This window comes from Hyla sarda, chromosome 8 (genome assembly GCF_029499605.1).
Source record: "Hyla sarda isolate aHylSar1 chromosome 8, aHylSar1.hap1, whole genome shotgun sequence".
Classification (NCBI taxonomy): Eukaryota; Metazoa; Chordata; class Amphibia; order Anura; family Hylidae; genus Hyla; species Hyla sarda.
In genome coordinates this window covers 100,905,485-100,932,609 of record NC_079196.1, presented here as the reverse complement: position 1 = coordinate 100,932,609, position 27,125 = coordinate 100,905,485, and the positions used below count along the sequence as shown (strand labels likewise).

At 43.4% G+C, this 27,125-nt stretch overlaps 16 pseudogenes; all 16 read right to left on the bottom strand.

The window, feature by feature from the left end:
- Positions 1-598: 598 nt before the first annotated feature.
- On the bottom strand, positions 599-862 carry LOC130285917 (U2 spliceosomal RNA; annotated as a pseudogene).
- Positions 863-2,315: 1,453 nt separating this feature from the next.
- Positions 2,316-2,579, bottom strand: LOC130289742 (U2 spliceosomal RNA; annotated as a pseudogene).
- Positions 2,580-4,049: 1,470 nt separating this feature from the next.
- Positions 4,050-4,313, bottom strand: LOC130289939 (U2 spliceosomal RNA; annotated as a pseudogene).
- Positions 4,314-5,748: 1,435 nt separating this feature from the next.
- Positions 5,749-6,014, bottom strand: LOC130288769 (U2 spliceosomal RNA; annotated as a pseudogene).
- A 1,448-nt stretch (positions 6,015-7,462) lies between these two features.
- LOC130288697 (U2 spliceosomal RNA) lies at positions 7,463-7,726 on the bottom strand (annotated as a pseudogene).
- Positions 7,727-9,167: 1,441 nt separating this feature from the next.
- Positions 9,168-9,431, bottom strand: LOC130285916 (U2 spliceosomal RNA; annotated as a pseudogene).
- Positions 9,432-10,883: 1,452 nt separating this feature from the next.
- Positions 10,884-11,151, bottom strand: LOC130289628 (U2 spliceosomal RNA; annotated as a pseudogene).
- A 1,456-nt stretch (positions 11,152-12,607) lies between these two features.
- LOC130289729 (U2 spliceosomal RNA) lies at positions 12,608-12,871 on the bottom strand (annotated as a pseudogene).
- A 1,502-nt stretch (positions 12,872-14,373) lies between these two features.
- LOC130288492 (U2 spliceosomal RNA) lies at positions 14,374-14,641 on the bottom strand (annotated as a pseudogene).
- A 1,478-nt stretch (positions 14,642-16,119) lies between these two features.
- Positions 16,120-16,388, bottom strand: LOC130288625 (U2 spliceosomal RNA; annotated as a pseudogene).
- A 1,467-nt stretch (positions 16,389-17,855) lies between these two features.
- LOC130289640 (U2 spliceosomal RNA) lies at positions 17,856-18,119 on the bottom strand (annotated as a pseudogene).
- Positions 18,120-19,572: 1,453 nt separating this feature from the next.
- LOC130289741 (U2 spliceosomal RNA) lies at positions 19,573-19,836 on the bottom strand (annotated as a pseudogene).
- Positions 19,837-21,322: 1,486 nt separating this feature from the next.
- Positions 21,323-21,586, bottom strand: LOC130289938 (U2 spliceosomal RNA; annotated as a pseudogene).
- A 1,435-nt stretch (positions 21,587-23,021) lies between these two features.
- LOC130289364 (U2 spliceosomal RNA) lies at positions 23,022-23,288 on the bottom strand (annotated as a pseudogene).
- A 1,475-nt stretch (positions 23,289-24,763) lies between these two features.
- LOC130289835 (U2 spliceosomal RNA) lies at positions 24,764-25,028 on the bottom strand (annotated as a pseudogene).
- A 1,477-nt stretch (positions 25,029-26,505) lies between these two features.
- Positions 26,506-26,770, bottom strand: LOC130289533 (U2 spliceosomal RNA; annotated as a pseudogene).
- Positions 26,771-27,125: the final 355 nt, after the last annotated feature.

Genomic DNA, 27,125 nt, shown 5'->3' with positions numbered 1-27,125 from the left:
CTCACTCACTCGCTCACTAAGTCAGTCTCTCTCTCTCTCTCTTTTTCTTTTTATATATATTTTTTCCGTTTTCTTCTTCTTCTTCTTCTTCTTCTTCTTCTTCTTCAGACCCTGTCATAGCACTAATGCCTTTCCAATACCACCAGCAGATGGAGACACTCCATTGCAACATTGGTTGTGAGCAGCAGTTTCTAAAAACAAATGCCTCATGGCGGATTTCCCATCCATCAATGGATGGTAAATTTTGTTTTTATCATTCACTGACCACAGAAACCAATGCATGGTCAAGCAACAGCAATGACACACCCTTGTGTATAGGCATGAGACCCTCACGTCATTTAACAGGATTCAGCACCACCCACAAGACAGCTACCTGTCATGTCATGTCAAACCTGCACAGGTGTGCTAGATTATTATTATTTAGTTTAATTTAATTTTTTTACACCAATCAGTGTGCAAACATGGTCATTAAAACGCTAAATGAATAGATGTTCATAAACCAGTCAGTGCAACTCATCATTTTGGTCTCCAATTCTCAAACTCAAATTCTCACCCACGGAGGATTAAATGAGAATCTTTCTTGTTTAACACTGGAATGGGGTGGTGCACTGTTCACTACCCGAAGATACTGCCACATCGGGTCAATGCATAGGGCGACAGAAGCAAGCTTCCAAATCAGCTCCCTTTCTCAAAAATCCATTTAATTTATGGTCCCCAGATAGGGAACGTATGTATCAGTATGTGCTCACAAGTCACCCAAGTGCAAGTATTCACACAAAAAAAAACGTGCCTCAGGATGCGATCTGTCGCAAGATCCTTTCTTTTTTTACACTTGATCTAAGCCAAAAGGCCTAGAGGGGATAACCGGGAAAGGGGTGGACCCAACCATGTCCCCTTCATGAGCACTCACATTACTCATAGGAATGGAAGGAAGGCTGGCAGCCAACCAGCCTCCCATACACTCTCTGGGTGGGTGGCAGTCAGCCACCCATACATACATACAGCACAGGCTAAACCCACATCATCACTTAAAAAAAGGACAGGCGGCCATTGCACTCTGATGGAGCATTTAGCAATGCAATCCATAGCCTGGCTTTTGCCTGAACCCCCATCACTCCTCCTCTTGCATATAAGACAATATTTCAGATCTGCATATGAAAACAACACGCCTACCTTTGTTGCACATAGCTGCCTGCCTGTCTCTAGTTACCCCACTGGCTGTAGCTGCGTCCCTTCCGACATGGAATAACACCAACTGTAACGATAAACTGAAAATTAACAGTAAAAACCTGCATCATTTTGGACTCTGGTATTTGCTAAATCCGGGTGACCTGACAATCTATGGTGGTGCCGCTGGTGATTCTGGCCTTCTTGGAATCTGTTGGGCCTATGTGTTAGCTCACACATCACTTGGGTATCCATGGTAACTACCACAACATGGTCATCTGCAGTTTACATCTAGCCCGTGGCATTGAATGGCATTTTAAAAGTGCTAAGGGTCCTGGTGCAATAATCCTCCCATGAGGATCAGCCTCAACGGCTTTGTAGATTGCACTCATGTCAGCAACTCCATATACATTTTTTTTTCTTCATGCTTCTTTCTTCATCCTTTTTTCTTTCTGTCATTCAGACTTTCATTCATTCGATCTCTCTCACTCACTTGCTTTAACTCATTTGTTCTCACTCACTCACTCACTCACTCACTCTCACTCACTCTCACTCACTCTCACTCTCTCACTCACTCGCTCACTAAGTCAGTCTCTCTCTCTCTCTCTCTCTTTTTCTTTTTATATATATTTTTTTCCGTCTTCTTCTTCTTCTTCAGACCCTGTCATAGCACTAATGCCTTTCCAATACCACCAGCAGATGGAGACACTCCATTGCAACATTGGTTGTGAGCAGCAGTTTCTAAAAACAAATGCCTCATGGCGGATTTCCCATCCATCAATGGATGGTAAATTTTGTTTTTATCATTCACTGACCACAGAAACCAATGCATGGTCAAGCAACAGCAATGACACACCCTTGTGTATAGGCATGAGACCCTCACGTCATTTAACAGGATTCAGCACCACCCACAAGACAGCTACCTGTCATGTCATGTCAAACCTGCACAGGTGTGCTAGATTATTATTATTTAGTTTTATTTTATTTTTTTACACCAATCAGTGTGCAAACATGGTCATTAAAACGCTAAATGAATAGACGTTCATAAACCAGTCAGTGCAACTCATCATTTTGGTCTCCAATTCTCAAACTCAAATTCTCACCCACGGAGGATTAAATGAGAATCTTTCTTGTTTAACACTGGAATGGGGTGGTGCACTGTTCACTACCCGAAGATACTGCCACATCGGGTCAATGCATAGGGCGACAGAAGCAAGCTTCCAAATCAGCTCCCTTTCTCAAAAATCCATTTAATTTATGGTCCCCAGATAGGGAACGTATGTATCAGTATGTGCTCACAAGTCACCCAAGTGCAAGTATTCACACAAAAAAAAACGTGCCTCAGGATGCGATCTGTCGCAAGATCCTTTCTTTTTTTACACTTGATCTAAGCCAAAAGACCTAGAGGGGATAACCGGGAAAGGGGTGGACCCAACCATGTCCCCTTCATGAGCACTCACATTACTCATAGGAATGGAAGGAAGGCTGGCAGCCAACCAGCCTCCCATACACTCTCTGGGTGGGTGGCAGTCAGCCACCCATACATACATACAGCACAGGCTAAACCCACATCATCACTTAAAAAAAGGACAGGCGACCATTGCACTCTGATGGAGCATTTAGCAATGCAATCCATAGCCTGGCTTTTGCCTGAACTCCCATCACTCCTCCTCTTGCATATAAGACAATATTTCAGATCTGCATATGAAAACAACACGCCTACCTTTGTTGCACATAGCTGCCTGCCTGTCTCTAGTTACCGCACTGGCTGTAGCTGCGTCCCTTCCGACATGGAATAACACCAACTGTAACGATAAACTGAAAATTAACAGTATAAACCTGCATCATTTTGGACTCTGGTATTTGCTGAATCCGGGTGACCTGACAATCGATGGTGGTGCCGCTGGTGATTCTGGCCTTCTTGGAATCTGTTGGGCCTATGTGTTAGCTCACACATCACTTGGGTATCCATGGTAACTACCACAACATGGTCATCTGCAGTTTACATCTAGCCCGTGGCATTGAATGGCATTTTAAAAGTGCTAAGGGTCCTGGTGCAATAATCCTCCCATGAGGATCAGCCTCAACGGCTTTGTAGATTGCACTCATGTCAGCAACTCCATATACATTTTTTTTTCTTCATGCTTCTTTCTTCATCCTTTTTTCTTTCTGTCATTCAGACTTTCATTCATTCGATCTCTCTCACTCACTTGCTTTAACTCATTTGTTCTCACTCACTCACTCACTCACTCAATCACTCACTCACTCATTCACTCTCACTCACTCTCACTCTCTCACTCACTCGCTCACTAAGTCAGTCTCTCTCTCTCTCTCTCTTTTTCTTTTTATATATATTTTTTTCCGTCTTCTTCTTCTTCTTCTTCTTCTTCTGACCCTGTCATAGCACTAATGCCTTTCCAATACCACCAGCAGATGGAGACACTCCATTGCAACATTGGTTGTGAGCAGCAGTTTCTAAAAACAAATGCCTCATGGCGGATTTCCCATCCATCAATGGATGGTAAATTTTGTTTTTATCATTCACTGACCACAGAAACCAATGCATGGTCAAGCAACAGCAATGACACACCCTTGTGTATAGGCATGAGACCCTCACGTCATTTAACAGGATTCAGCACCACCCACAAGACAGCTACCTGTCATGTCATGTCAAACCTGCACAGGTGTGCTAGATTATTATTATTTAGTTTTATTTTATTTTTTTACACCAATCAGTGTGCAAACATGGTCATTAAAACGCTAAATGAATAGACGTTCATAAACCAGTCAGTGCAACTCATCATTTTGGTCTCCAATTCTCAAACTCAAATTCTCACCCACGGAGGATTAAATGAGAATCTTTCTTGTTTAACACTGGAATGGGGTGGTGCACTGTTCACTACCCGAAGATACTGCCACATCAGGTCAATGCATAGGGCGACAGAAGCAAGATTCCAAATCAGCTCCCTTTCTCAAAAAACCATTTAATTTATGGTCCCCAGATAGGGAACGTATGTATCAGTATGTGCTCACAAGTCACCCAAGTGCAAGTATTCACACAAAAAAAAACGTGCCTCAGGATGCGATCTGTCGCAAGATCCTTTCTTTTTTTACACTTGATCTAAGCCAAAAGGCCTAGAGGGGATAACCGGGAAAGGGGTGGACCCAACCATGTCCCCTTCATGAGCACTCACATTACTCATAGGAATGGAAGGAAGGCTGGCAGCCAACCAGCTTCCCATACACTCTCTGGGTGGGTGGCAGTCAGCCACCCATACATACATACAGCACAGGCTAAACCCACATCATCACTTAAAAAAAGGACAGGCGACCATTGCACTCTGATGGAGCATTTAGCAATGCAATCCATAGCCTGGCTTTTGCCTGAACTCCCATCACTCCTCCTCTTGCATATAAGACAATATTTCAGATCTGCATATGAAAACAACACGCCTACCTTTGTTGCACATAGCTGCCTGCCTGTCTCTAGTTACCGCACTGGCTGTAGCTGCGTCCCTTCCGACATGGAATAACACCAACTGTAACGATAAACTGAAAATTAACAGTATAAACCTGCATCATTTTGGACTCTGGTATTTGCTGAATCCGGGTGACCTGACAATCGATGGTGGTGCCGCTGGTGATTCTGGCCTTCTTGGAATCTGTTGGGCCTATGTGTTAGCTCACACATCACTTGGGTATCCATGGTAACTACCACAACATGGTCATCTGCAGTTTACATCTAGCCCGTGGCATTGAATGGCATTTTAAAAGTGCTAAGGGTCCTGGTGCAATAATCCTCCCATGAGGATCAGCCTCAACGGCTTTGTAGATTGCACTCATGTCAGCAACTCCATATACATTTTTTTTTCTTCATGCTTCTTTCTTCATCCTTTTTTCTTTCTGTCATTCAGACTTTCATTCATTCGATCTCTCTCACTCACTTGCTTTAACTCATTTGTTCTCACTCACTCACTCAATCACTCACTCACACTCTCTCACTCACTCGCTCACTAAGTCAGTCTCTCTCTCTCTCTCTTTTTCTTTTTATATATATTTTTTTCCGTCTTCTTCTTCTTCTTCTTCTTCAGACCCTGTCATAACACTAATGCCTTTCCAATACCACCAGCAGATGGAGACACTCCATTGCAACATTGGTTGTGAGCAGCAGTTTCTAAAAACAAATGCCTCATGGCGGATTTCCCATCCATCAATGGATGGTAAATTTTGTTTTTATCATTCACTGACCACAGAAACCAATGCATGGTCAAGCAACAGCAATGACACACCCTTGTGTATAGGCATGAGACCCTCACGTCATTTAACAGGATTCAGCACCACCCACAAGACAGCTACCTGTCATGTCATGTCAAACCTGCACAGGTGTGCTAGATTATTATTATTTAGTTTTATTTTATTTTTTTACACCAATCAGTGTGCAAACATGGTCATTAAAACGCTAAATGAATAGACGTTCATAAACCAGTCAGTGCAACTCATCATTTTGGTCTCCAATTCTCAAACTCAAATTCTCACCCACGGAGGATTAAATGAGAATCTTTCTTGTTTAACACTGGAATGGGGTGGTGCACTGTTCACTACCCGAAGATACTGCCACATCGGGTCAATGCATAGGGTGACAGAAGCAAGCTTCCAAATCAGCTCCCTTTCTCAAAAATCCATTTAATTTATGGTCCCCAGATAGGGAACGTATGTATCAGTATGTGCTCACAAGTCACCCAAGTGCAAGTATTCACACAAAAAAAAAAACGTGCCTCAGGATGCGATCTGTCACAAGATCCTTTCTTTTTTTACACTTGATCTAAGCCAAAAGGCCTAGAGGGGATAACCGGGAAAGGGGTGGACCCAACCATGTCCCCTTCATGAGCACTCACATTACTCATAGGAATGGAAGGAAGGCTGGCAGCCAACCAGCCTCCCATACACTCTCTGGGTGGGTGGCAGTCAGCCACCCATACATACATACAGCACAGGCTAAACCCACATCATCACTTAAAAAAAGGACAGGCGACCATTGCACTCTGATGGAGCATTTAGCAATGCAATCCATAGCCTGGCTTTTGCCTGAACCCCCATCACTCCTCCTCTTGCATATAAGACAATATTTCAGATCTGCATATGAAAACAACACGCCTACCTTTGTTGCACATAGCTGCCTGCCTGTCTCTAGTTACCCCACTGGCTGTAGCTGCGTCCCTTCCGACATGGAATAACACCAACTGTAACGATAAACTGAAAATTAACAGTATAAACCTGCATCATTTTGGACTCTGGTATTTGCTAAATCCGGGTGACCTGACAATCGATGGTGGTGCCGCTGGTGATTCTGGCCTTCTTGGAATCTGTTGGGCCTATGTGTTAGCTCACACATCACTTGGGTATCCATGGTAACTACCACAACATGGTCATCTGCAGTTTACATCTAGCCCGTGGCATTGAATGGCATTTTAAATGTGCTAAGGGTCCTGGTGCAATAATCCTCCCATGAGGATCAGCCTCAACGGCTTTGTAGATTGCACTCATGTCAGCAACTCCATATACATTTTTTTTTCTTCATGCTTCTTTCTTCATCCTTTTTTCTTTCTGTCATTCAGACTTTCATTCATTCGATCTCTCTCACTCACTTGCTTTAACTCATTTGTTCTCACTCACTCACTCACTCTCACTCACTCTCACTCTCTCACTCGCTCACTAAGTCAGTCTCTCTCTCTCTCTCTCTCTCTCTCTCTCTCTCTCTTTTTCTTTTTATATATATATATTTTTTTCCGTCTTCTTCTTCTTCAGACCCTGTCATAGCACTAATGCCTTTCCAATACCACCAGCAGATGGAGACACTCCATTGCAACATTGGTTGTGAGCAGCAGTTTCTAAAAACAAATGCCTCATGGCGGATTTCCCATGCATCAATGGATGGTAAATTTTGTTTTTATCATTCACTGACCACAGAAACAAATGCATGGTCAAGCAACAGCAATGACACACCCTTGTGTATAGGCATGAGACCCTCACGTCATTTAACAGGATTCAGCACCACCCACAAGACAGCTACCTGTCATGTCATGTCAAACCTGCACAGGTGTGCTAGATTATTATTATTTAGTTTTATTTTATTTTTTTACACCAATCAGTGTGCAAACATGGTCATTAAAACGCTAAATGAATAGACGTTCATAAACCAGTCAGTGCAACTCATCATTTTGGTCTCCAATTCTCAAACTCAAATTCTCACCCACGGAGGATTAAATGAGAATCTTTCTTGTTTAACACTGGAATGGGGTGGTGCACTGTTCACTACCCGAAGATACTGCCACATCGGGTCAATGCATAGGGCGACAGAAGCAAGCTTCCAAATCAGCTCCCTTTCACAAAAATCCATTTAATTTATGGTCCCCAGATAGGGAACGTATGTATCAGTATGTGCTCACAAGTCACCCAAGTGCAAGTATTCACACAAAAAAAAACGTGCCTCAGGATGCGATCTGTCGCAAGATCCTTTCTTTTTTTACACTTGATCTAAGCCAAAAGGCCTAGAGGGGATAACCGGGAAAGGGGTGGACCCAACCATGTCCCCTTCATGAGCACTCACATTACTCATAGGAATGGAAGGAAGGCTGGCAGCCAACCAGCCTCCCATACACTCTCTGGGTGGGTGGCAGTCAGCCACCCATACATACATACAGCACAGGCTAAACCCACATCATCACTTAAAAAAAGGACAGGCGACTATTGCACTCTGATGGAGCATTTAGCAATGCAATCCATAGCCTGGCTTTTGCCTGAACCCCCATCACTCCTCCTCTTGCATATAAGACAATATTTCAGATCTGCATATGAAAACAACACGCCTACCTTTGTTGCACATAGCTGCCTGCCTGTCTCTAGTTACCCCACTGGCTGTAGCTGCGTCCCTTCCGACATGGAATAACACCAACTGTAACGATAAACTGAAAATTAACAGTATAAACCTGCATCATTTTGGACTCTGGTATTTGCTAAATCCGGGTGACCTGACAATCGATGGTGGTGCCGCTGGTGATTCTGGCCTTCTTGGAATCTGTTGGGCCTATGTGTTAGCTCACACATCACTTGGGTATCCATGGTAACTACCACAACATGGTCATCTGCAGTTTACATCTAGCCCGTGGCATTGAATGGCATTTTAAAAGTGCTAAGGGTCCTGGTGCAATAATCCTCCCATGAGGATCAGCCTCAACGGCTTTGTAGATTGCACTCATGTCAGCAACTCCATATACATTTTTTTTTCTTCATGCTTCTTTCTTCATCCTTTTTTCTTTCTGTCATTCAGACTTTCATTCATTCGATCTCTCTCACTCACTTGCTTTAACTCATTTGTTCTCACTCACTCACTCACTCTCACTCTCTCACTCACTCGCTCACTAAGTCAGTCTCTCTCTCTCTCTCTTTTTCTTTTTATATATATTTTTTCCGTTTTCTTCTTCTTCTTCTTCTTCTTCTTCTTCTTCTTCAGACCCTGTCATAGCACTAATGCCTTTCCAATACCACCAGCAGATGGAGACACTCCATTGCAACATTGGTTGTGAGCAGCAGTTTCTAAAAACAAATGCCTCATGGCGGATTTCCCATCCATCAATGGATGGTAAATTTTGTTTTTATCATTCACTGACCACAGAAACCAATGCATGGTCAAGCAACAGCAATGACACACCCTTGTGTATAGGCATGAGACCCTCACGTCATTTAACAGGATTCAGCACCACCCACAAGACAGCTACCTGTCATGTCATGTCAAACCTGCACAGGTGTGCTAGATTATTATTATTTAGTTTAATTTAATTTTTTTACACCAATCAGTGTGCAAACATGGTCATTAAAACGCTAAATGAATAGATGTTCATAAACCAGTCAGTGCAACTCATCATTTTGGTCTCCAATTCTCAAACTCAAATTCTCACCCACGGAGGATTAAATGAGAATCTTTCTTGTTTAACACTGGAATGGGGTGGTGCACTGTTCACTACCCGAAGATACTGCCACATCGGGTCAATGCATAGGGCGACAGAAGCAAGCTTCCAAATCAGCTCCCTTTCTCAAAAATCCATTTAATTTATGGTCCCCAGATAGGGAACGTATGTATCAGTATGTGCTCACAAGTCACCCAAGTGCAAGTATTCACACAAAAAAAAACGTGCCTCAGGATGCGATCTGTCGCAAGATCCTTTCTTTTTTTACACTTGATCTAAGCCAAAAGGCCTAGAGGGGATAACCGGGAAAGGGGTGGACCCAACCATGTCCCCTTCATGAGCACTCACATTACTCATAGGAATGGAAGGAAGGCTGGCAGCCAACCAGCCTCCCATACACTCTCTGGGTGGGTGGCAGTCAGCCACCCATACATACATACAGCACAGGCTAAACCCACATCATCACTTAAAAAAAGGACAGGCGGCCATTGCACTCTGATGGAGCATTTAGCAATGCAATCCATAGCCTGGCTTTTGCCTGAACCCCCATCACTCCTCCTCTTGCATATAAGACAATATTTCAGATCTGCATATGAAAACAACACGCCTACCTTTGTTGCACATAGCTGCCTGCCTGTCTCTAGTTACCCCACTGGCTGTAGCTGCGTCCCTTCCGACATGGAATAACACCAACTGTAACGATAAACTGAAAATTAACAGTAAAAACCTGCATCATTTTGGACTCTGGTATTTGCTAAATCCGGGTGACCTGACAATCTATGGTGGTGCCGCTGGTGATTCTGGCCTTCTTGGAATCTGTTGGGCCTATGTGTTAGCTCACACATCACTTGGGTATCCATGGTAACTACCACAACATGGTCATCTGCAGTTTACATCTAGCCCGTGGCATTGAATGGCATTTTAAAAGTGCTAAGGGTCCTGGTGCAATAATCCTCCCATGAGGATCAGCCTCAACGGCTTTGTAGATTGCACTCATGTCAGCAACTCCATATACATTTTTTTTTCTTCATGCTTCTTTCTTCATCCTTTTTTCTTTCTGTCATTCAGACTTTCATTCATTCGATCTCTCTCACTCACTTGCTTTAACTCATTTGTTCTCACTCACTCACTCACTCACTCAATCACTCAATCACTCACTCACTCTCACTCACTCTCACTCTCTCACTAAGTCAGTCTCTCTCTCTCTCTCTCTTTTTCTTTTTATATATATTTTTTTCCGTCTTCTTCTTCTTCTTCTTCAGACCCTGTCATAGCACTAATGCCTTTCCAATACCACCAGCAGATGGAGACACTCCATTGCAACATTGGTTGTGAGCAGCAGTTTCTAAAAACAAATGCCTCATGGCGGATTTCCCATCCATCAATGGATGGTAAATTTTGTTTTTATCATTCACTGACCACAGAAACCAATGCATGGTCAAGCAACAGCAATGACACACCCTTGTGTATAGGCATGAGACCCTCACGTCATTTAACAGGATTCAGCACCACCCACAAGACAGCTACCTGTCATGTCATGTCAAACCTGCACAGGTGTGCTAGATTATTATTATTTAGTTTTATTTTATTTTTTTACACCAATCAGTGTGCAAACATGGTCATTAAAACGCTAAATGAATAGACGTTCATAAACCAGTCAGTGCAACTCATCATTTTGGTCTCCAATTCTCAAACTCAAATTCTCACCCACGGAGGATTAAATGAGAATCTTTCTTGTTTAACACTGGAATGGGGTGGTGCACTGTTCACTACCTGAAGATACTGCCACATCGGGTCAATGCATAGGGCGACAGAAGCAAGCTTCCAAATCAGCTCCCTTTCTCAAAAATCCATTTAATTTATGGTCCCCAGATAGGGAACGTATGTATCAGTATGTGCTCACAAGTCACCCAAGTGCAAGTATTCACACACAAAAAAAAAAACGTGCCTCAGGATGCGATCTGTCGCAAGATCCTTTCTTTTTTTACACTTGATCTAAGCCAAAAGGCCTAGAGGGGATAACCGGGAAAGGGGTGGACCCAACCATGTCCCCTTCATGAGCACTCACATTACTCACAGGAATGGAAGGAAGGCTGGCAGCCAACCAGCCTCCCATACACTCTCTGGGTGGGTGGCAGTCAGCCACCCATACATACATACAGCACAGGCTAAACCCACATCATCACTTAAAAAAAGGACAGGCGACCATTGCACTCTGATGGAGCATTTAGCAATGCAATCCATAGCCTGGCTTTTGCCTGAACCCCCATCACTCCTCCTCTTGCATATAAGACAATATTTCAGATCTGCATATGAAAACAACACGCCTACCTTTGTTGCACATAGCTGCCTGCCTGTCTCTAGTTACCCCACTGGCTGTAGCTGCGTCCCTTCCGACATGGAATAACACCAACTGTAACGATAAACTGAAAATTAACAGTATAAACCTGCATCATTTTGGACTCTGGTATTTGCTAAATCCGGGTGACCTGACAATCGATGGTGGTGCCGCTGGTGATTCTGGCCTTCTTGGAATCTGTTGGGCCTATGTGTTAGCTCACACATCACTTGGGTATCCATGGTAACTACCACAACATGGTCATCTGCAGTTTACATCTAGCCCGTGGCATTGAATGGCATTTTAAAAGTGCTAAGGGTCCTGGTGCAATAATCCTCCCATGAGGATCAGCCTCAACGGCTTTGTAGATTGCACTCATGTCAGCAACTCCATATACATTTTTTTTCTTCATGCTTCTTTCTTCATCCTTTTTTCTTTCTGTCATTCAGACTTTCATTCATTCGATCTCTCTCACTCACTTGCTTTAACTCATTTGTTCTCACTCACTCACTCACTCAATCACTCACTCTCACTCACTCTCACTCTCTCACTCACTCGCTCACTAAGTCAGTCTCTCTCTCTCTCTCTCTTTTTCTTTTTATATATATTTTTTTCCGTCTTCTTCTTCTTCTTCTTCTTCTTCTTCAGACCCTGTCATAGCACTAATGCCTTTCCAATACCACCAGCAGATGGAGACACTCCATTGCAACATTGGTTGTGAGCAGCAGTTTCTAAAAACAAATGCCTCATAGCGGATTTCCCATCCATCAATGGATGGTAAATTTTGTTTTTATCATTCACTGACCACAGAAACCAATGCATGGTCAAGCAACAGCAATGACACACCCTTGTGTATAGGCATGAGACCCTCACGTCATTTAACAGGATTCAGCACCACCCACAAGACAGCTACCTTTCATGTCATGTCAAACCTGCACAGGTGTACTAGATTATTATTATTTAGTTTTATTTTATTTTTTTACACCAATCAGTGTGCAAACATGGTCATTAAAACGCTAAATGAATAGACGTTCATAAACCAGTCAGTGCAACTCATCATTTTGGTCTCCAATTCTCAAACTCAAATTCTCACCCACGGAGGATTAAATGAGAATCTTTCTTGTTTAACACTGGAATGGGGTGGTGCACTGTTCACTACCCGAAGATACTGCCACATCGGGTCAATGCATAGGGCGACAGAAACAAGCTTCCAAATCAGCTCCCTTTCTCAAAAATCATTTTAATTTATGGTCCCCAGATAGGGAACGTATGTATCAGTATGTGCTCACAAGTCACCCAAGTGCAAGTATTCACACAAAAAAAAACGTGCCTCAGGATGCGATCTGTCGCAAGATCCTTTCTTTTTTTACACTTGATCTAAGCCAAAAGGCCTAGAGAGGATAACCGGGAAAGGGGTGGACCCAACCATGTCCCCTTCATGAGCACTCACATTACTCATAGGAATGGAAGGAAGGCTGGCAGCCAACCAGCCTCCCATACACTCTCTGGGTGGGTGGCAGTCAGCCATCCATACATACATACAGCACAGGCTAAACCCACATCATCACTTAAAAAAAGGACAGGCGACCATTGCACTCTGATGGAGCATTTAGCAATGCAATCCATAGCCTGGCTTTTGCCTGAACCCCCATCACTCCTCCTCTTGCATATAAGACAATATTTCAGATCTGCATATGAAAACAACACGCCTACCTTTGTTGCACATAGCTGCCTGCCTGTCTCTAGTTACCCCACTGGCTGTAGCTGCGTCCCTTCCGACATGGAATAACACCAACTGTAACGATAAACTGAAAATTAACAGTATAAACCTGCATCATTTTGGACTCTGGTATTTGCTAAATCCGGGTGACCTGACAATCGATGGTGGTGCCGCTGGTGATTCTGGCCTTCTTGGAATCTGTTGGGCCTATGTGTTAGCTCACACATCACTTGGGTATCCATGGTAACTACCACAACATGGTCATCTGCAGTTTACATCTAGCCCGTGGCATTGAATGGCATTTTAAAAGTGCTAAGGGTCCTGGTGCAATAATCCTCCCATGAGGATCAGCCTCAACGGCTTTGTAGATTGCACTCATGTCAGCAACTCCATATACATTTTTTTTTCTTCATGCTTCTTTCTTCATCCTTTTTTCTTTCTGTCATTCAGACTTTCATTCATTCGATCTCTCTCACTCACTTGCTTTAACTCATTTGTTCTCACTCACTCACTCACTCAATCACTCACTCACTCACTCACTCACTCTCACTCACTCACTCTCACTCACTCTCACTCACTCTCACTCACTCTCACTCACTCTCACTCTCTCACTCACTCGCTCACTAAGTCAGTCTCTCTCTCTCTTTTTCTTTTTATATATATTTTTTTCCGTCTTCTTCTTCTTCTTCTTCAGACCCTGTCATAGCACTAATGCCTTTCCAATACCACCAGCAGATGGAGACACTCCATTGCAACATTGGTTGTGAGCAGCAGTTTCTAAAAACAAATGCCTCATGGCGGATTTCCCATCCATCAATGGATGGTAAATTTTGTTTTTATCATTCACTGACCACAGAAACCAATGCATGGTCAAGCAACAGCAATGACACACCCTAGTGTATAGGCATGAGACCCTCACGTCATTTAACAGGATTCAGCACCACCCACAAGACAGCTACCTGTCATGTCATGTCAAACCTGCACAGGTGTGCTAGATTATTATTATTTAGTTTTATTTTATTTTTTTACACCAATCAGTGTGCAAACATGGTCATTAAAACGCTAAATGAATAGACGTTCATAAACCAGTCAGTGCAACTCATCATTTTGGTCTCCAATTCTCAAACTCAAATTCTCACCCACGGAGGATTAAATGAGAATCTTTCTTGTTTAACACTGGAATGGGGTGGTGCACTGTTCACTACCCGAAGATACTGCCACATCGGGTCAATGCATAGGGCGACAGAAGCAAGCTTCCAAATCAGCTCCCTTTCTCAAAAATCCATTTAATTTATGGTCCCCAGATAGGGAACGTATGTATCAGTATGTGCTCACAAGTCACCCAAGTGCAAGTATTCACACAAAAAAAAAAAAACGTGCCTCAGGATGCGATCTGTCGCAAGATCCTTTCTTTTTTTACACTTGATCTAAGCCAAAAGGCCTAGAGGGGATAACCGGGAAAGGGGTGGACCCAACCATGTCCCCTTCATGAGCACTCACATTACTCATAGGAATGGAAGGAAGGCTGGCAGCCAACCAGCCTCCCATACACTCTCTGGGTGGGTGGCAGTCAGCCACCCATACATACATACAGCACAGGCTAAACCCACATCATCACTTAAAAAAAGGACAGGCGACCATTGCACTCTGATGGAGCATTTAGCAATGCAATCCATAGCCTGGCTTTTGCCTGAACCCCCATCACTCCTCCTCTTGCATATAAGACAATATTTCAGATCTGCATATGAAAACAACACGCCTACCTTTGTTGCACATAGCTGCCTGCCTGTCTCTAGTTACCGCACTGGCTGTAGCTGCGTCCCTTCCGACATGGAATAACACCAACTGTAACGATAAACTGAAAATTAACAGTATAAACCTGCATCATTTTGGACTCTGGTATTTGCTAAATCCGGGTGACCTGACAATCGATGGTGGTGCCGCTGGTGATTCTGGCCTTCTTGGAATCTGTTGGGCCTATGTGTTAGCTCACACATCACTTGGGTATCCATGGTAACTACCACAACATGGTCATCTGCAGTTTACATCTAGCCCGTGGCATTGAATGGCATTTTAAAAGTGCTAAGGGTCCTGGTGCAATAATCCTCCCATGAGGATCAGCCTCAACGGCTTTGTAGATTGCACTCATGTCAGCAACTCCATATACATTTTTTTTTCTTCATGCTTCTTTCTTCATCCTTTTTTCTTTCTGTCATTCAGACTTTCATTCATTCGATCTCTCTCACTCACTTGCTTTAACTCATTTGTTCTCACTCACTCACTCACTCACTCAATCACTCACTCACTCACTCTCACTCACTCTCACTCTCTCACTCACTCGCTCACTAAGTCAGTCTCTCTCTCTCTCTCTCTCTCTCTTTTTCTTTTTATATATATTTTTTTCCGTCTTCTTCTTCTTCTTCTTCTTCTTCTTCTTCAGACCCTGTCATAGCACTAATGCCTTTCCAATACCACCAGCAGATGGAGACACTCCATTGCAACATTGGTTGTGAGCAGCAGTTTCTAAAAACAAATGCCTCATGGCGGATTTCCCATCCATCAATGGATGGTAAATTTTGTTTTTATCATTCACTGACCACAGAAACCAATGCATGGTCAAGCAACAGCAATGACACACCCTTGTGTATAGGCATGAGACCCTCACGTCATTTAACAGGATTCAGCACCACCCACAAGACAGCTACCTGTCATGTCATGTCAAACCTGCACAGGTGTGCTAGATTATTATTATTTAGTTTTATTTTATTTTTTTACACCAATCAGTGTGCAAACATGGTCATTAAAACGCTAAATGAATAGACGTTCATAAACCAGTCAGTGCAACTCATCATTTTGGTCTCCAATTCTCAAACTCAAATTCTCACCCACGGAGGATTAAATGAGAATCTTTCTTGTTTAACACTGGAATGGGGTGGTGCACTGTTCACTACCCGAAGATACTGCCACATCGGGTCAATGCATAGGGCGACAGAAGCAAGCTTCCAAATCAGCTCCCTTTCTCAAAAATCCATTTAATTTATGGTCCCCAGATAGGGAACGTATGTATCAGTATGTGCTCACAAGTCACCCAAGTGCAAGTATTCACACAAAAAAAAAAAAAACGTGCCTCAGGATGCGATCTGTCGCAAGATCCTTTCTTTTTTTACACTTGATCTAAGCCAAAAGGCCTAGAGGGGATAACCGGGAAAGGGGTGGACCCAACCATGTCCCCTTCATGAGCACTCACATTACTCATAGGAATGGAAGGAAGGCTGGCAGCCAACCAGCCTCCCATACACTCTCTGGGTGGGTGGCAGTCAGCCACCCATACATACATACAGCACAGGCTAAACCCACATCATCACTTAAAAAAAGGACAGGCGACCATTGCACTCTGATGGAGCATTTAGCAATGCAATCCATAGCCTGGCTTTTGCCTGAACCCCCATCACTCCTCCTCTTGCATATAAGACAATATTTCAGATCTGCATATGAAAACAACACGCCTACCTTTGTTGCACATAGCTGCCTGCCTGTCTCTAGTTACCCCACTGGATGTAGCTGCGTCCCTTCCGACATGGAATAACACCAACTGTAACGATAAACTGAAAATTAACAGTATAAACCTGCATCATTTTGGACTCTGGTATTTGCTAAATCCAGGTGACCTGACAATCGATGGTGGTGCCGCTGGTGATTCTGGCCTTCTTGGAATCTGTTGGGCCTATGTGTTAGCTCACACATCACTTGGGTATCCATGGTAACTACCACAACATGGTCATCTGCAGTTTACATCTAGCCCGTGGCATTAAATGGCATTTTAAATGTGCTAAGGGTCCTGGTGCAATAATCCTCCCATGAGGATCAGCCTCAACGGCTTTGTAGATTGCACTCATGTCAGCAACTCCATATACATTTTTTTTTCTTCATGCTTCTTTCTTCATCCTTTTTTCTTTCTGTCATTCAGACTTTCATTCATTCGATCTCTCTCACTCACTTGCTTTAACTCATTTGTTCTCACTCACTCACTCAATCACTCACTCACTCACTCACTCACTCTCACTCACTCTCACTCACTCTCACTCTCTCACTCACTCGCTCACTAAGTCAGTCTCTCTCTCTCTCTCTCTTTTTCTTTTTATATATATTTTTTTCCGTCTTCTTCTTCTTCTTCAGACCCTGTCATAGCACTAATGCCTTTCCAATACCACCAGCAGATGGAGACACTCCATTGCAACATTGGTTGTGAGCAGCAGTTTCTAAAAACAAATGCCTCATGGCGGATTTCCCATCCATCAATGGATGGTAAATTTTGTTTTTATCATTCACTGACCACAGAAACCAATGCATGGTCAAGCAACAGCAATGACACACCCTTGTGTATAGGCATGAGACCCTCACGTCATTTAACAGGATTCAGCACCACCCACAAGACAGCTACCTTTCATGTCATGTCAAACCTGCACAGGTGTGCTAGATTATTATTATTTAGTTTTATTTTATTTTTTTACACCAATCAGTGTGCAAACATGGTCATTAAAACGCTAAATGAATAGACGTTCATAAACCAGTCAGTGCAACTCATCATTTTGGTCTCCAATTCTCAAACTCAAATTCTCACCCACGGAGGATTAAATGAGAATCTTTCTTGTTTAACACTGGAATGGGGTGGTGCACTGTTCACTACCCGAAGATACTGCCACATCGGGTCAATGCATAGTGCGACAGAAACAAGCTTCCAAATCAGCTCCCTTTCTCAAAAATCCATTTAATTTATGGTCCCCAGATAGGGAACGTATGTATCAGTATGTGCTCACAAGTCACCCAAGTGCAAGTATTCACACAAAAAAAAACGTGCCTCAGGATGCGATCTGTCGCAAGATCCTTTCTTTTTTTACACTTGATCTAAGCCAAAAGGCCTAGAGGGGATAACCGGGAAAGGGGTGGACCCAACCATGTCCCCTTCATGAGCACTCACATTACTCATAGGAATGGAAGGAAGGCTGGCAGCCAACCAGCCTCCCATACACTCTCTGGGTGGGTGGCAGTCAGCCACCCATACATACATACAGCACAGGCTAAACCCACATCATCACTTAAAAAAAGGACAGGCGACCATTGCACTCTGATGGAGCATTTAGCAATGCAATCCATAGCCTGGCTTTTGCCTGAACCCCCATCACTCCTCCTCTTGCATATAAGACAATATTTCAGATCTGCATATGAAAACAACACGCCTACCTTTGTTGCACATAGCTGCCTGCCTGTCTCTAGTTACCCCACTGGCTGTAGCTGCGTCCCTTCCGACATGGAATAACACCAACTGTAACGATAAACTGAAAATTAACAGTATAAACCTGCATCATTTTGGACTCTGGTATTTGCTGAATCCGGGTGACCTGACAATCGATGGTGGTGCCGCTGGTGATTCTGGCCTTCTTGGAATCTGTTGGGCCTATGTGTTAGCTCACACATCACTTGGGTATCCATGGTAACTACCACAACATGGTCATCTGCAGTTTACATCTAGCCCGTGGCATTGAATGGCATTTTAAAAGTGCTAAGGGTCCTGGTGCAATAATCCTCCCATGAGGATCAGCCTCAACGGCTTGGTAGATTGCACTCATGTCAGCAACTCCATATACATTTTTTTTTCTTCATGCTTCTTTCTTCATCCTTTTTTCTTTCTGTCATTCAGACTTTCATTCATTCGATCTCTCTCACTCACTTGCTTTAACTCATTTGTTCTCACTCACTCACTCACTCACTCACTCTCACTCACTCTCACTCACTCTCACTCTCTCACTCACTCGCTCACTAAGTCAGTCTCTCTCTCTCTCTCTCTCTTTTTCTTTTTATATATATTTTTTTCCGTCTTCTTCTTCTTCTTCAGACCCTGTCATAGCACTAATGCCTTTCCAATACCACCAGCAGATGGAGACACTCCATTGCAACATTGGTTGTGAGCAGCAGTTTCTAAAAACAAATGCCTCATGGCGGATTTCCCATCCATCAATGGATGGTAAATTTTGTTTTTATCATTCACTGACCACAGAAACCAATGCATGGTCAAGCAACAGCAATGACACACCCTTGTGTATAGGCATGAGACCCTCACGTCATTTAACAGGATTCAGCACCACCCACAAGACAGCTACCTGTCATGTCATGTCAAACCTGCACAGGTGTGCTAGATTATTATTATTTAGTTTTATTTTATTTTTTTACACCAATCAGTGTGCAAACATGGTCATTAAAACGCTAAATGAATAGACGTTCATAAACCAGTCAGTGCAACTCATCATTTTGGTCTCCAATTCTCAAACTCAAATTCTCACCCACGGAGGATTAAATGAGAATCTTTCTTGTTTAACACTGGAATGGGGTGGTGCACTGTTCACTACCCGAAGATACTGCCACATCGGGTCAATGCATAGGGCGACAGAAGCAAGCTTCCAAATCAGCTCCCTTTCTCAAAAATCCATTTAATTTATGGTCCCCAGATAGGGAACGTATGTATCAGTATGTGCTCACAAGTCACCCAAGTGCAAGTATTCACACAAAAAAAAACGTGCCTCAGGATGCGATCTGTCGCAAGATCCTTTCTTTTTTTACACTTGATCTAAGCCAAAAGACCTAGAGGGGATAACCGGGAAAGGGGTGGACCCAACCATGTCCCCTTCATGAGCACTCACATTACTCATAGGAATGGAAGGAAGGCTGGCAGCCAACCAGCCTCCCATACACTCTCTGGGTGGGTGGCAGTCAGCCACCCATACATACATACAGCACAGGCTAAACCCACATCATCACTTAAAAAAAGGACAGACGACCATTGCACTCTGATAGAGCATTTAGCAATGCAATCCATAGCCTGGCTTTTGCCTGAACCCCCATCACTCCTCCTCTTGCATATAAGACAATATTTCAGATCTGCATATGAAAACAACACGCCTACCTTTGTTGCACATAGCTGCCTGCCTGTCTCTAGTTACCCCACTGGCTGTAGCTGCGTCCCTTCCGACATGGAATAACACCAACTGTAACGATAAACTGAAAATTAACAGTATAAACCTGCATCATTTTGGACTCTGGTATTTGCTAAATCCGGGTGACCTGACAATCGATGGTGGTGCCGCTGGTGATTCTGGCCTTCTTGGAATCTGTTGGGCCTATGTGTTAGCTCACACATCACTTGGGTATCCATGGTAACTACCACAACATGGTCATCTGCAGTTTACATCTAGCCCGTGGCATTGAATGGCATTTTAAAAGTGCTAAGGGTCCTGGTGCAATAATCCTCCCATGAGGATCAGCCTCAACGGCTTTGTAGATTGCACTCATGTCAGCAACTCCATATACATTTTTTTTTCTTCATGCTTCTTTCTTCATCCTTTTTTCTTTCTGTCATTCAGACTTTCATTCATTCGATCTCTCTCACTCACTTGCTTTAACTCATTTGTTCTCACTCACTCACTCACTCACTCAATCACTCACTCACTCATTCACTCTCACTCACTCTCACTCTCTCTCACTCTCTCACTCACTCGCTCACTAAGTCAGTCTCTCTCTCTCTCTCTCTTTTTCTTTTTATATATATTTTTTTCCGTCTTCTTCTTCTTCTTCTTCTTCTTCTTCTTCTGACCCTGTCATAGCACTAATGCCTTTCCAATACCACCAGCAGATGGAGACACTCCATTGCAACATTGGTTGTGAGCAGCAGTTTCTAAAAACAAATGCCTCATGGCGGATTTCCCATCCATCAATGGATGGTAAATTTTGTTTTTATCATTCACTGACCACAGAAACCAATGCATGGTCAAGCAACAGCAATGACACACCCTTGTGTATAGGCATGAGACCCTCACGTCATTTAACAGGATTCAGCACCACCCACAAGACAGCTACCTGTCATGTCATGTCAAACCTGCACAGGTGTGCTAGATTATTATTATTTAGTTTTATTTTATTTTTTTACACCAATCAGTGTGCAAACATGGTCATTAAAACGCTAAATGAATAGACGTTCATAAACCAGTCAGTGCAACTCATCATTTTGGTCTCCAATTCTCAAACTCAAATTCTCACCCACGGAGGATTAAATGAGAATCTTTCTTGTTTAACACTGGAATGGGGTGGTGCACTGTTCACTACCCGAAGATACTGCCACATCAGGTCAATGCATAGGGCGACAGAAGCAAGATTCCAAATCAGCTCCCTTTCTCAAAAAACCATTTAATTTATGGTCCCCAGATAGGGAACGTATGTATCAGTATGTGCTCACAAGTCACCCAAGTGCAAGTATTCACACAAAAAAAAACGTGCCTCAGGATGCGATCTGTCGCAAGATCCTTTCTTTTTTTACACTTGATCTAAGCCAAAAGGCCTAGAGGGGATAACCGGGAAAGGGGTGGACCCAACCATGTCCCCTTCATGAGCACTCACATTACTCATAGGAATGGAAGGAAGGCTGGCAGCCAACCAGCTTCCCATACACTCTCTGGGTGGGTGGCAGTCAGCCACCCATACATACATACAGCACAGGCTAAACCCACATCATCACTTAAAAAAAGGACAGGCGACCATTGCACTCTGATGGAGCATTTAGCAATGCAATCCATAGCCTGGCTTTTGCCTGAACTCCCATCACTCCTCCTCTTGCATATAAGACAATATTTCAGATCTGCATATGAAAACAACACGCCTACCTTTGTTGCACATAGCTGCCTGCCTGTCTCTAGTTACCGCACTGGCTGTAGCTGCGTCCCTTCCGACATGGAATAACACCAACTGTAACGATAAACTGAAAATTAACAGTATAAACCTGCATCATTTTGGACTCTGGTATTTGCTGAATCCGGGTGACCTGACAATCGATGGTGGTGCCGCTGGTGATTCTGGCCTTCTTGGAATCTGTTGGGCCTATGTGTTAGCTCACACATCACTTGGGTATCCATGGTAACTACCACAACATGGTCATCTGCAGTTTACATCTAGCCCGTGGCATTGAATGGCATTTTAAAAGTGCTAAGGGTCCTGGTGCAATAATCCTCCCATGAGGATCAGCCTCAACGGCTTTGTAGATTGCACTCATGTCAGCAACTCCATATACATTTTTTTTTCTTCATGCTTCTTTCTTCATCCTTTTTTCTTTCTGTCATTCAGACTTTCATTCATTCGATCTCTCTCACTCACTTGCTTTAACTCATTTGTTCTCACTCACTCACTCAATCACTCACTCACACTCTCTCACTCACTCGCTCACTAAGTCAGTCTCTCTCTCTCTCTCTTTTTCTTTTTATATATATTTTTTTCCGTCTTCTTCTTCTTCTTCTTCTTCAGACCCTGTCATAACACTAATGCCTTTCCAATACCACCAGCAGATGGAGACACTCCATTGCAACATTGGTTGTGAGCAGCAGTTTCTAAAAACAAATGCCTCATGGCGGATTTCCCATCCATCAATGGATGGTAAATTTTGTTTTTATCATTCACTGACCACAGAAACCAATGCATGGTCAAGCAACAGCAATGACACACCCTTGTGTATAGGCATGAGACCCTCACGTCATTTAACAGGATTCAGCACCACCCACAAGACAGCTACCTGTCATGTCATGTCAAACCTGCACAGGTGTGCTAGATTATTATTATTTAGTTTTATTTTATTTTTTTACACCAATCAGTGTGCAAACATGGTCATTAAAACGCTAAATGAATAGACGTTCATAAACCAGTCAGTGCAACTCATCATTTTGGTCTCCAATTCTCAAACTCAAATTCTCACCCACGGAGGATTAAATGAGAATCTTTCTTGTTTAACACTGGAATGGGGTGGTGCACTGTTCACTACCCGAAGATACTGCCACATCGGGTCAATGCATAGGGTGACAGAAGCAAGCTTCCAAATCAGCTCCCTTTCTCAAAAATCCATTTAATTTATGGTCCCCAGATAGGGAACGTATGTATCAGTATGTGCTCACAAGTCACCCAAGTGCAAGTATTCACACAAAAAAAAAAAACGTGCCTCAGGATGCGATCTGTCGCAAGATCCTTTCTTTTTTTACACTTGATCTAAGCCAAAAGGCCTAGAGGGGATAACCGGGAAAGGGGTGGACCCAACCATGTCCCCTTCATGAGCACTCACATTACTCATAGGAATGGAAGGAAGGCTGGCAGCCAACCAGCCTCCCATACACTCTCTGGGTGGGTGGCAGTCAGCCACCCATACATACATACAGCACAGGCTAAACCCACATCATCACTTAAAAAAAGGACAGGCGACCATTGCACTCTGATGGAGCATTTAGCAATGCAATCCATAGCCTGGCTTTTGCCTGAACCCCCATCACTCCTCCTCTTGCATATAAGACAATATTTCAGATCTGCATATGAAAACAACACGCCTACCTTTGTTGCACATAGCTGCCTGCCTGTCTCTAGTTACCCCACTGGCTGTAGCTGCGTCCCTTCCGACATGGAATAACACCAACTGTAACGATAAACTGAAAATTAACAGTATAAACCTGCATCATTTTGGACTCTGGTATTTGCTGAATCCGGGTGACCTGACAATCGATGGTGGTGCCGCTGGTGATTCTGGCCTTCTTGGAATCTGTTGGGCCTATGTGTTAGCTCACACATCACTTGGGTATCCATGGTAACTACCACAACATGGTCATCTGCAGTTTACATCTAGCCCGTGGCATTGAATGGCATTTTAAAAGTGCTAAGGGTCCTGGTGCAATAATCCTCCCATGAGGATCAGCCTCAACGGCTTTGTAGATTGCACTCATGTCAGCAACTCCATATACATTTTTTTTTCTTCATGCTTCTTTCTTCATCCTTTTTTCTTTCTGTCATTCAGACTTTCATTCATTCGATCTCTCTCACTCACTTGCTTTAACTCATTTGTTCTCACTGACTCACTCACTCACTCAATCACTCACTCACTCATTCACTCTCACTCACTCTCACTCTCTCACTCACTCGCTCACTAAGTCAGTCTCTCTCTCTCTCTCTTTCTTTTTCTTTTTATATATATTTTTTTCCGTCTTCTTCTTCTTCTTCTTCTTCTTCTTCAGACCCTGTCATAGCACTAATGCCTTTCCAATACCACCAGCAGATGGAGACACTCCATTGCAACATTGGTTGTGAGCAGCAGTTTCTAAAAACAAATGCCTCATGGCGGATTTCCCATCCATCAATGGATGGTAAATTTTGTTTTTATCATTCACTGACCACAGAAACCAATGCATGGTCAAGCAACAGCAATGACACACCCTTGTGTATAGGCATGAGACCCTCACGTCATTTAACAGGATTCAGCACCACCCACAAGACAGCTACCTGTCATGTCATGTCAAACCTGCACAGGTGTGCTAGATTATTATTATTTAGTTTTGTTTTATTTTTTTACACCAATCAGTGTGCAAACATGGTCATTAAAACGCTAAATGAATAGACGTTCATAAACCAGTCAGTGCAACTCATCATTTTGGTCTCCAATTCTCAAACTCAAATTCTCACCCGCGGAGGATTAAATGAGAATCTTTCTTGTTTAACACTGGAATGGGGTGGTGCACTGTTCACTACCCGAAGATACTGCCACATCTGGTCAATGCATAGGGCGACAGAAGCAAGCTTCCAAATCAGCTCCCTTTCTCAAAAATCCATTTAATTTATGGTCCCCAGATAGGGAACGTATGTATCAGTATGTGCTCACAAGTCACCCAAGTGCAAGTATTCACACAAAAAAAAAACGTGCCTCAGGATGCGATCTGTCGCAAGATCCTTTCTTTTTTTACACTTGATCTAAGCCAAAAAGCCTAGAGGGGATAACCGGGAAAGGGGTGGACCCAACCATGTCCCCTTCATGAGCACTCACATTACTCATAGGAATGGAAGGAAGGCTGGCAGCCAACCAGCCTCCCATACACTCTCTGGGTGGGTGGCAGTCAGCCACCCATACATACATACAGCACAGGCTAAACCCACATCATCACTTAAAAAAAGGACAGGCGACCATTGCACTCTGATGGAGCATTTAGCAATGCAATCCATAGCCTGGCTTTTGCCTGAACCCCCATCACTCCTCCTCTTGCATATAAGACAATATTTCAGATCTGCATATGAAAACAACACGCCTACCTTTGTTGCACATAGCTGCCTGCCTGTCTCTAGTTACCCCACTGGCTGTAGCTGCGTCCCTTCCGACATGGAATAACACCAACTGTAACGATAAACTGAAAATTAACAGTATAAACCTGCATCATTTTGGACTCTGGTATTTGCTGAATCCGGGTGACCTGACAATCGATGGTGGTGCCGCTGGTGATTCTGGCCTTCTTGGAATCTGTTGGGCCTATGTGTTAGCTCACACATCACTTGGGTATCCATGGTAACTACCACAACATGGTCATCTGCAGTTTACATCTAGCCCGTGGCATTGAATGGCATTTTAAAAGTGCTAAGGGTCCTGGTGCAATAATCCTCCCATGAGGATCAGCCTCAACGGCTTTGTAGATTGCACTCATGTCAGCAACTCCATATACATTTTTTTTTCTTCATGCTTCTTTCTTCATCCTTTTTTCTTTCTGTCATTCAGACTTTCATTCATTCGATCTCTCTCACTCACTTGCTTTAACTCATTTGTTCTCACTCACTCACTCACTCACTCAATCACTCACTCACTCATTCACTCTCACTCACTCTCACTCTCTCACTCACTCGCTCACTAAGTCAGTCTCTCTCTCTCTCTCTCTCTCTTTTTCTTTTTATATATATTTTTTTCCGTCTTCTTCTTCTTCTTCTTCTTCTTCTTCAGACCCTGTCATAGCACTAATGCCTTTCCAATACCACCAGCAGATGGAGACACTCCATTGCAACATTGGTTGTGAGCAGCAGTTTCTAAAAACAAATGCCTCATGGCGGATTTCCCATCCATCAATGGATGGTAAATTTTGTTTTTATCATTCACTGACCACAGAAACCAATGCATGGTCAAGCAACAGCAATGACACACCCTTGTGTATAGGCATGAGACCCTCACGTCATTTAACAGGATTCAGCACCACCCACAAGACAGCTACCTGTCATGTCATGTCAAACCTGCACAGGTGTGCTAGATTATTATTATTTAGTTTTATTTTATTTTTTTACACCAATCAGTGTGCAAACATGGTCATTAAAACGCTAAATGAATAGACGTTCATAAACCAGTCAGTGCAACTCATCATTTTGGTCTCCAATTCTCAAACTCAAATTCTCACCCACGGAGGATTAAATGAGAATCTTTCTTGTTTAACACTGGAATGGGGTGGTGCACTGTTCACTACCCGAAGATACTGCCACATCGGGTCAATGCATAGGGCAACAGAAGCAAGCTTCCAAATCAGCTCCCTTTCTCAAAAATCCATTAAATTTATGGTCCCCAGATAGGGAACGTATGTATCAGTATGTGCTCACAAGTCACCCAAGTGCAAGTATTCACACAAAAAAAAAACGTGCCTCAGGATGCGATCTGTCGCAAGATCCTTTCTTTTTTTACACTTGATCTAAGCCAAAAGGCCTAGAGGGGATAACCGGGAAAGGGGTGGACCCAACCATGTCACCTTCATGAGCACTCACATTACTCATAGGAATGGAAGGAAGGCTGGCAGCCAACCAGCCTCCCATACACTCTCTGGGTGGGTGGCAGTCAGCCACCCATACATACATACAGCACAGGCTAAACCCACATCATCACTTAAAAAAAGGACAGGCGACCATTGCACTCTGATGGAGCATTTAGCAATGCAATCCATAGCCTGGCTTTTGCCTGAACCCCCATCACTCCTCCTCTTGCATATAAGACAATATTTCAGATCTGCATATGAAAACAACACGCCTACCTTTGTTGCACATAGCTGCCTGCCTGTCTCTAGTTACCCCACTG